This window comes from Myotis myotis, unplaced genomic scaffold (genome assembly GCF_014108235.1).
Source record: "Myotis myotis isolate mMyoMyo1 unplaced genomic scaffold, mMyoMyo1.p scaffold_m19_p_35, whole genome shotgun sequence".
Taxonomy (NCBI): Eukaryota; Metazoa; Chordata; class Mammalia; order Chiroptera; family Vespertilionidae; genus Myotis; species Myotis myotis.
Genome location: NW_023416341.1, coordinates 2,150,721 through 2,160,981, shown reverse-complemented (window position 1 = coordinate 2,160,981; position 10,261 = coordinate 2,150,721).

Genomic DNA, 10,261 nt, shown 5'->3' with positions numbered 1-10,261 from the left:
GGTGGGGGTCCCCACTGGGGTGCCTGGCCAGTCTGGGTGAGGGGCTGAGGGCTGTTTTCAGGCTGACGGGTGACTGAAGCTCCCAACTGCTCCTTTTTTTCTTTTTCTTTTTTTATTCTGGGCCAGCTTTAACTCTGGCTCCAGCTCTGAGGCCTCTGCTGCTGAAATCAGGTATCTGGTTTGTTTGGGTTCTATAATTGAAACAATGTATAACTCCAGCTCTGAGATCCCAGGCTCACTGAAAGCAGGTTTCTGGGGTTTTGTTTAGCTTCTATATTTGTTACAATGTTTCTTAATCTGCAAGCTCAGAGGCCGGCAAGGCGGGGAACGTTGGAGTCCTCCGTCACTGAAGCAAGCAAGCCTCATGTTAGTTTCAAGCTGCCTGGCTGCCGGCCACCATCTTGGCTGGCAGTTAATTTGCATATTGCCCTGATTAGCCAATGGGAAGGGTAGCAGTCGTACGCCAATTACCATGTTTCTCTTTTATTAGATAGGATATTGCTAAGAGGATTGAGGTACAGAAAATTAATCAATTGTAACTGCCCTTAGGCAATATACCTCAACTCAATGACCCTCAGTTTCCCAATTATATAATAGTGGTGAGAAGAGGCAAGGCCTGGTTCTGTACATGGGGTGGATGCTCCCACGGCAGTGTCACCATGGAAGGTTTCTTTGGTATCTGTGTTTCCTGTCTGCAGGAGCCCCATGAGTTACTTGCGCCCCACGGCCACCCCTGGGGCCGCTTGCTTTGGCTTCTGCCACAGTCTTACAGGCTATGCAGGTTTGACTACTTTATTCATGAGCTTCTCGGAGCAGGTTTTTGCACCTGAGGTTTGGTCTGAATCCAGGTTCATACTCTGATTTGCTTCCGTGACTATTCCCCTCCACTTCCTGCTGGGTGGCTTGCTCCCATGTAGCACCCCGAGGCAGGTGCATGGATCTTTTTCTCTGTCTTCTGTCTTCTGTGCCTGGAAGGGACAGCCTCTTCTCAGTTCTCAGCCTTGCGCAGTGCACTCACTCTCAGCTCTCTGCTGTCCCAGGCCTCCACCTTGACCTCTGTCCCCATGTGAGTGTGAAACTCCAGTCCTAGAGATCAGCTTCCCCGGGACTGCTGGACTTCAACCCCCCTCACTGTTGTGGCTTTGCTTTCCTTCTCTATTTTTAGCATCATGAAGATTCTGTCTTGCTTTTGAGCTCAACTATCTATCTATCTATCTATCTATCTATCTATCTATCTATCTATCTAGAATACATATATATTATATATAATTTGGCCCTAGCCTGTTTGACTCAATGGATAGAGTGTTAGCCTGCGGACTGAAGAGTCCCAGGTTCAATTCTGGTCAATGGCATATGCTCGGGTTGCTGGCTCGATCCCCACTGGAGAGCATGCAAGAGGCAGCCAATCAATGTTTCTCTCTCATCATTGATGTTTCTATCTCTCTACCCCTCTGCCGGGAGCTGGTCCATCCTTGCTGTTTCAAGGGACCTGGCATATAAGGCATACTGTTCTTAATATGTTTGCTCACCTTCTTGGCACTATGTGTTTTAACCAACGTCACCTCTCTGAGAAAGGTTGTTTCCCCAGGTAGGGAGATAAGAAATGCCCTAACCTTTGGAATAGAGATTGATAGGATTGGATCAACTGGTATAAATACAGATGTAACAAGACAACAGGACACAGAACCTAGACACAGAAGAACCTAGAGACAGAAGAACTTCGCTGGAGAGAACATGGCAAAAGATCCTGGACAGAAATTGGAGTCAGAACCTAGAGACAGAACCTAGCGAGAGAACATGGCAAAAGATCCTGGACTGAACCTGACTACAGAAATTGGCAAGAGAACCTGACTAGAACCTCTCCAGCAAAGTTCTGGTTAGGATCTCCAGCCAGGTTCTGTGTCCATGTTCTCTTGCTAGGTTCTCCAGCCAGGTTCGGTCCAGGTTCTCCAGCCAGGTTCAGTCACCAGGTTCTAGTCAGGTTCTCTTGCCAATTTCTGTAGTCAGGTTCAGTCCAGGATCTTTTGCCATGTTCTCTCCAGCAAAGTTCTTCTGTCTCTAGGTTCTGTGTAGGTTCTGTGTCTAGGTTCTGTGGCCAGTTTCTGTCCAGGATCTTTTGCCATGTTCTGTCTCCAGGTTCTGTCTCTAGGTTCTGTGTCTAGGTTCTGTCTTGTTACATCTGTATTTATGCCAGTTGATTCCAATCCTATCAATCTCTATTCCAAAGGTTAGGGCGTTTCTTATCTCCATTCCAGGGAGTAAAGATTACATAGCTTAAGCATGATTGTTCGTAGTTAAAGTGATTAATTACCCGCCTGGCACTTAGTTAAGGGGTTTTATTCCCTCCCTAACTTCAGGGGAAAATCCCTACCTGGGGAAACAACCTTTCTCTGAGAGGTGACCTTCGTTAAAACACATAGCACTAAGGGGAGCAAACATATTAAGAACAGTATGCTATATACGCCAGGTCCCTTGAAACATATGCTATGCAGATGTTTCTTTCCTGCAGCGACTGTGTCAAGCAGCAAGGATGGACCGGCTTCCGACACCCCTCTCCCTTCCTCTCTGAAATCAATAAAAATATATTCTTTTAAAAAAATTAAAAAATGCAAAAATTAAAAAAATAAGTAAAAATATATCTTTGTTGATTTTGCAGAGGAAGGGAGAGGGAGGGAGGGATAGAAATATCAACGATGAGAGAGAATCATTGATCGTTTGCCTCCTGCACGCCCTCCACTGGGGATGGAGCCCGCAACCCAGGCATGTGCCCTGATGGGGAATTGAACCTCAACTTCCAGGTTCATAGGTCCACTCAGCCACACTGTCCAGGCAGAGCTCAACTATCTTTAAAAAAGAAAGCACGACTTCTTATATTTTGTGTAGTGTATGTTTGGAGTGTGGGTGGTGGCACATGAACCTCCAGCGTTTCTTTGGGCTTCTGTCTTGAACACAGTCCCCATGGCAAAAAGTAAAAAATAAAAAAATACAAATCCTAGATCGAGCTTAGCAGTCATACCCTTACCGTCCCCTTTGGCTAAAACAAGCTCTCCAGCATTGCCATAATCCTTGCCGTTCCCTATTACCCAACCTCTGGGCTGCTTCATTCCTTAGATTCCCTGCCTGTGTCTGACCCGTTTGGGCACGTGACTCCTGGTGAAAGCATCCTGCCTTCTTGAGAGTGAATCCGCCCCCCAGTCTTCTCTGTGTCCCGGGTACCCAGCCAGGGATGGCAAAGATCAGAAGCTCAGGAAACGAGGGAGGGAGGAGTGGATGAAGGCCTGCGCAAAGTCCTGAGACTCGGGGTGCGGGGCTGAGGAACAGAGCCGTGGCTGCTCCAGCCCGGGGCGCTGGGATCAGACTTTTAGTTCAAATCCCCTTTCTGGCTGTGTAACTCAAGCTCTTTGTGCTGCAACTTCCTAGTCTGTCAAATAGGGATGATCATTGCAGCTACCTTAGTGCGTCTGTAAAGCACACGACAGTGGCACAGTCAGCACTCAAACTGTAACCATTATTTATTTATTTATTTATTTACTGATTTATTTGCTAGTCGCCTGGTGCACGGATTCGTGCACATTGAAAGGAAATAAATTAGAAGATGGCCAGCAGGGCTGGACTGGGTGAGGCCGGCCGGATACACCCTGGAGCCAATGTCCTGTAGTCCCTCTGCAAGCCGGCCGCCTTGGCTCGAAGGGCATCTGTGGAGTGAACGGGGTCCCTCTGGCAGGCGGGGTCCCTCGGCCTGGCCTGGGGGGACTGGGCAGAAACCGGCTCTCTGACTCTTGAGGGGTCCCAGAGTGTGAGATGGCACTCTGCAAAGTTGCTGTCGCTTGGCAGCTCCTGCATCGAGCATCTGCCCCCTGGTGGCCAGTGCATGTCATACCTACTAGACAGTCAGATGGTCGCTTAGCCTTTATATATATAGATAGATTAGAGGCCTGGAGCACAAAATTTATGCACGGGTATGGTCCCTAGGCTTGGCCTGTGATCAGGGCCATCTTCCCCAGCTGCCTGCAGCCGGCTCTGCCCGCCGCCGCCATCCATCCCTGGTTCCCCGTTCACCATCAGGTGATCGGTGCCTGATGGCCGGGGGAAGGGACTGAGAGATTGGCTGTTCCCCCCTCTTGCCGGCCGCCCCCCACCAGGTGGCCATCAGGCAATCAGAGCCTGCCGGCCAGGGAAAGAGACCAAGAGGTGGTCAGTGCGCCTCATAGTGACTGGTCCAGAGGTTGTTCTGGTTGTTCTGCCGTTAGGGTCAATTTGCATGTTACCCTTTTACTATATAGGACTAGAGGCCTGGTGCACAAATTCGTGCACTGGTGGGGTCCCTCTGGGTGGCCTGCAGGGATTGGGCCAAAACCCTCAGTCCAACGCTGCCTGCAGCTCCTACCTGCTGCCCCTGCTCATCCTGGCCCCACTGTGCCTGCCATGGGCTCGAGCCCAATCAGTCTTGTTTGGGAGAGGCTTGCACTGCTGCAGCAGCGCTCGCCAGCCATGAGCCCTGGGTCTGGTGCCCTCCCAAGGGGAGTGGCCTGTGGGATCAGGCTGAAACTGGCTCTCTGACATCCCCCGAGGGGTCCTGGATTGCGAGAGGGCACAGGCCAGGCTGAGGGACTCCACCGTTGCATGAGATCAGGCTGAGGAGGGACTGCAGGAGGGCTCCAGGGCGTGTCCAGCCCATCTTACTCAGTCCTGATTGGCTGGACCCCAGCAGCAAGCTAACCAACCAATCAGAGCATCTGTCCCCTAGTGGTCAGTGCACAACATAGTGACTGGTCGACCAGTTGACTGCCCCCTGGTGGTCAGTGCATGTCATAGCAAGCAGTTGAGCAGCCTTAGCATATCATTAGCATATTATGCTTTGATTGGTTGTTCAGTTGTTCTGCAGTTCGGTCTATTTGCATATTACCCTTTTATTATTGGGACTAGAGGCCCGATGCACAAAAATTTGTGCACTCTGGGAGGTCCCTCAGCCCAGCCTGCACCCTCTTGCAGTCTGGGACCTTTGGGGGATGTCTGACTGATGGTTTAGGCCAGCCGTGGGCAAACTACGGCCCGTTTGAAATGAATAAAACTTAAAAAAAAAAGACCGTACCCTTTTATGTAATGATGTTTACTTTGAATTTATATTAGTTCACACAAACACTCCATCCATGCTTTTGTTCCGGCCCTCCGGTCCAGTTTAAGAACCCATTGTGGCCCTCGAGTCAAAAAGTTTGCCCACCCCTGGTTTAGGCCCACTCCCTGGGGGGATTTGGCCTAAGCTGGCAGTCAGACATCCCTCTGGCAGCCCAGGAACCCTCAGGGGATGTTTGATTAATGGCTTAGGCCTGCGGGGAGCAGGCCTAAGCCATTAGGTGGACATCCTTAGCACTGCTGAGTGGCACTCCCCTTGTGGAAGCGCACTGACCACCAGGGGGCAGCTCCTGGTTGAGCATCTGCCCCCTGGTGGTCATAGTGACCAGTTGTTCCCAGTCATTTGGCCATTAAGGTCAATTATGCATATTACCCTTTTATTATATAGGATAGGAAGGGAGAGAGATTGAGAGAGAGAAACATCAATTTATTGTTCAACTTATTTAAGCATTCATTGGTTGATTCTTTTATGTGCCCTGACCAGGAACTCTACCCTTGGCATATTGGGACAATGTGCTAACCCAGCCCAGGGCTTAACCATTACTATTATTTGGCATTTATTAAGGGCCTACTGTGTGCCAGGAGTCAGAGGGCATGCAGACCATTCAGATTGAGGCTTCTTTCTAGGCAGGTCTCTACTCAGGAGGAAGCCATACCCAGAGCTTCTCCACTTCCCGTGCTAAGTAAGACCTGGTTTTACAACAGGGGCTGGACCACTTACAGCTCTCGAGCGAGATTTAGGGAGGCGACTTGGGGAAGCTGCAGGCACTTAGGGCCATGCCCAGCTTCCCGCGTTTGCAGTGGCCTCCCAGAAGGACCCAAGGCTGGCAGAAATGCTTTGGGTGCCATCCCTCTGTTTCTGGCCCGGCTATGAAGAGTGGCTGAAGGTTTCCTGGGAGTGGGAGGTCCTTGGTGTCCCCTCTGCTAGAGCCTGGAGCCTTCGTTCCCTGGGAAACAGCCCTACCTGCTGGGGAAGTGTGCCTTTAGCCTTGGCCTGGGCGAATGTGCATGGAGGATTTGAGGTGTAGGCTGACCAAGTTGGGGTATCTGAGCGGAAGATCAGTGTGGCGAAGCAGGTGAATGGGATAGGATGCGAGTGGTGGTTGCGTCCTGGATGGATGTGTGGAGTACATGTTATGTGAACAGTGTGTGTGGGAGAGGCAGGTAGTATTGAGTGTGTGCTGTGTGGGTATCACCTATGAAGTGTAGTGTGGGATGTGTGGTGTGAGGTGTCAGGGGTCATGCAGTCGGAGGTGATATTGGAGCTGTGACGTGTTGAAGGCGTGTGTGTGCTGTGTTTTGGATGCATGTGGTGCAGGAACTGTGAGTAAGATAGATACGTGGAGGACATGTAGCCTCTGGGGTGTGCAATGTTGTTGGTGGGTTCTGGGGAAATACAATGAGAAAACAAAATCTTCTCCCAACCCAGAAACCCTCTGTGCAGAGGTAGGAGAGACAGGAAACATTAAAAGAATAAATAAATAAGCATTAAATCAGAATGGATGCACATCACAGCAACCCACTAAGAGATTGCAAAGGCAGAAAGACATTCACCTTTTACATAGGCAAACAGGTACAACCCAGCATCCTGTTTTTTGCTGTTGTTTTTTCCAATATGAGGCTTTTATTGCATCTTTGAAATATTGCAAATGAGTGTGAGAAATCGTTGGGCACCTGGGTGTTTCTGTAGCTGGTCAACTTAGATCTCATTCAGCAGCCTGCTGTACTGTTCCTTTTTCAGAAACATAGATGCCAGCCCAAATGTTTCTGATATCCGTGTTTTTAATGGTTGTGGCTTGCTGAATCAACGCAGCTGAACTTGATACAAGTTCAATGTCATTTCCTTCAAGAATCAACTCATCCTTCTGGGCCTGAGATACTGAACGAGCAACGCCTGACCTCACCCGAACCCTGCGGATGTTTTTTTCACCCAAGAACTTTCTGATTTCAACAGGAGAACCGTTCTCCTGAACAACAGCATTGGTGGGGAAGTGAGTGCACAGGCCTCATTCTGTACCGGAAGCTCCGTGTAACACCCTGATCATGTTCTGGACGTGACTGCAGGTCGTGTGCTCGGTAGCCGGTTCCTTCTATTTCCCCGCCATTTGTCAACATGGAGCCGCTTCTTTTTCTTCCGGGGAGACTGAGCGCTATGCCGATGAGACTGAAGGCCCTCCGCAGGGCGCCTGTGAGGCCCTCCGCAACCGCTGTGCGTCCCTGCAGGGCGACGTCCACATTTTCTGGGATGCCAACAGTCTGACTGCTGACAATGGTCTTCATCCTCGCAGTAGATGCGGCGAAGAGCCATCACCCTGTTTTTAAATTTTTATTTATTGACTTCAGAGAGTGAGAGGCTCCACTTATTCATGCATCCATTGGCTGATTCTTGTATGTGCCCTGACCAGGGATTGAACCCGCAACCTTGATGGTTCCAGATGTAACCAATTGAGCTACCGTCAGGGCCAAGATAAATTTTCAAAATCCATACCTTGTTTTCCAAATAAGCAATGAATATACCTCAAGTAAGCGGACTTGACAACACCTTTAGTTGCACATAGTTCATCCTCACTTGATAATGGTAGTTGGCTTTTATGGGGGGAATGGAGAAACAAACTTCTCCCGTGGGGAGGCAGATGTACACTGCAAGGCCCTGACCAGTTATTCTCCCCCAGGAACTGAGGGATAGAGAGGGATCTCCCTAATGTTGCACTTCAAAAGGATGGCTCCCAATCCTTGAGTTTCTGTTTGAGGCTGGCAAGAGGCCCCGTTAGCAGTTATAAAGATTTACATGCACTTGGAAAGCTCTGAAAGAAAAGGGGCAGGGAGGAGTTACATCCCTTATTTTCAAGAAGGAGAATTAGCCATAGCTGATTTGGCTCAGTGGATTGAGCATCGGCCTGTGGACTGTAGGGTCCCGGGTTCGATCCTGGTCAAGGGCATGTACCTCGATTGTAGGCTCCTCCCTGGCCCGGGCCGTGGGAGGAGCTAGTGTAGGAGGACCAATCAATGTGTTTCTCTCACATCAATATTTCTCTCTGTCTTTCCCTCTCTCTTCCACTCTCTCTAAAAAAATCAACTGAAAAATATTCTTAGGTGAGGATTAAAAAAAAAAAAGGAGAATTAAGGCTCCTATCTTTTTTTTAAAAAAAATATATTTTATTGATTTTTTACAGAGAGGAAGGGAGAGAGATAGAGAGTTAGAAACATCGATGAGAGAGAAACATCGATCAGCCGCCTCCTGCACACCCCCTACTGGGGATGTGCCCGCAACCAAGGTACACGCCCTTGACCAGAATCAAACCCGGGACCTTTCAGTCCGCAGGCCGACGCTCTATCCACTGAGCCAAACCAGTTTTGGCAAGGCTCCTATCTTTTATTGGTATTGTTCTGGGAGGATACTGGGTGGGTGTGTTATGGATGGAAGTGGAGTTCTTGGGGTGCCGCCAGGAAAAGAATTTCCTGAGACCCCATGGGAGGGAGAGGTTTCATGGGAGGTTTTATTGATGATGTAAAATTAAGGGGGTTCCCCTCCAAGGTCCCATCTCTGTGCACCTCACCATGGAAGAAGTCCATTCTTATCTTCAGCAGGGCCAGTATTAAGGCCACTGCCCAGAATTTCTGTTCCATATTAAAGTACAGTGCAGCCCTGCCCTGGTTGCTCAGTGGTTAGAGCATAGGTTGGGCTGTGTGCAGGAGGCAACCAATTGAGGTGTCTCTCTCATGTCAATGTTTCTTTCTGTCTCTGTCCCTCCCTTACACTCCTTAAAAATCAATGGAAAAAATATCCTTGGGTGAGGACACACACACACACACACACACACACACACACACACACTACAGTCTGGTCCAGCATTTGGCTAACTTAGCTTGTGTTCCCAGCTGCAGTCCATTGCGTGTGGAGTCTGTTCGGCCATGGGCCTTGGGGCTGCTTAAGACCACATGGCTATGGAGGGAGAACACGTGAGCCCACGGGCAAGTGCAGGGCGGGGAGCAAGAGAGAGAAAGCACAAGAAAGAGAGAGGGAACTCTTTTGTCTGGAGATTTTATTTTATTTTAAAAATATGTTTTTATTGATTTTCAGAGAGCGAGAAAGGGAGAGGGAGAGAGAGAGAAACATTGACATGAGAAAGAAACATCTATCAGCTGCCCGACAGGAGGATTGAGCCCAAAACCTGGGCATGTGCCATGCCCAGGAATTGAACCTGCGACCTTTTGGTGCACAGGGCAATGCTCAACCAAATGAGCCACACCCGCCAGAGATTTTAACCCTGCAAGATTTTGCATGCTTCTGAGGGAGTCCACCCCACTAGCCAATCCATTGTTCCCCAGGCTAGACTGACAGGCGAGCACCTTCCCTAGGTCACCGTGACTTCACTTTGCATGTGCCCATCTCCCCTTTGTTCCCCCCCCCCCATATGTAGCGAATGGACTGGTGGTTCCCTGGGGAGCATGAAGCTGTAGCTTCCTAGTGAAGCTGCCCAGATGACCACACTTACAATGTTTGGCCTCCCTTCTGCTTTCTTTCTTTGTTTTATTATTATTATTTAAAAATTTTTTTTGAATTGATTTTTTTACCGAGAGGAAGGGGGGTGAAGAAAGAGAGAGAGAGAGAGAGAGAACCATCGATTGGTTGCCTCCCACACAAGTCCCAACTGGGGATTGAACCCACAACCTGGGGATGTGTCCTGATCAAACCGGCCACCTTTTGGTGTACTGGACGATGGGCCAACCAACTGAGCCATTTTCTGTATTAATATTAACCAGCTAATTACGAGAATAATAGGTGTATGCAGTGTTGACATTGTGCGTGGAATGTGTCTGTCAGGACGTCTGGTGTGAGGGAGGGCTTGTATGACTTTGGAGGCAGTTCGGAGAGTTGAGTGGGATGAAAGTGATAGTGTCTAGGGCGGTGATGGCGAACCTATGACACGCGTGTCAGAGGTGACATGCGAACTCATTTTTTTGGTTGATTTTTCTTTGTTAAATGGCATTTAAATATATAAAATAAATATCAAAAATATAAATCTTTGTTTTCCTATGGTTGCAAATATCAAAAAATTTCTATATGTGACACGGCACCAGAGTTAAGTTAGGCTTTTTCAAAATGCTGACACGCCGAGCTCAAAAG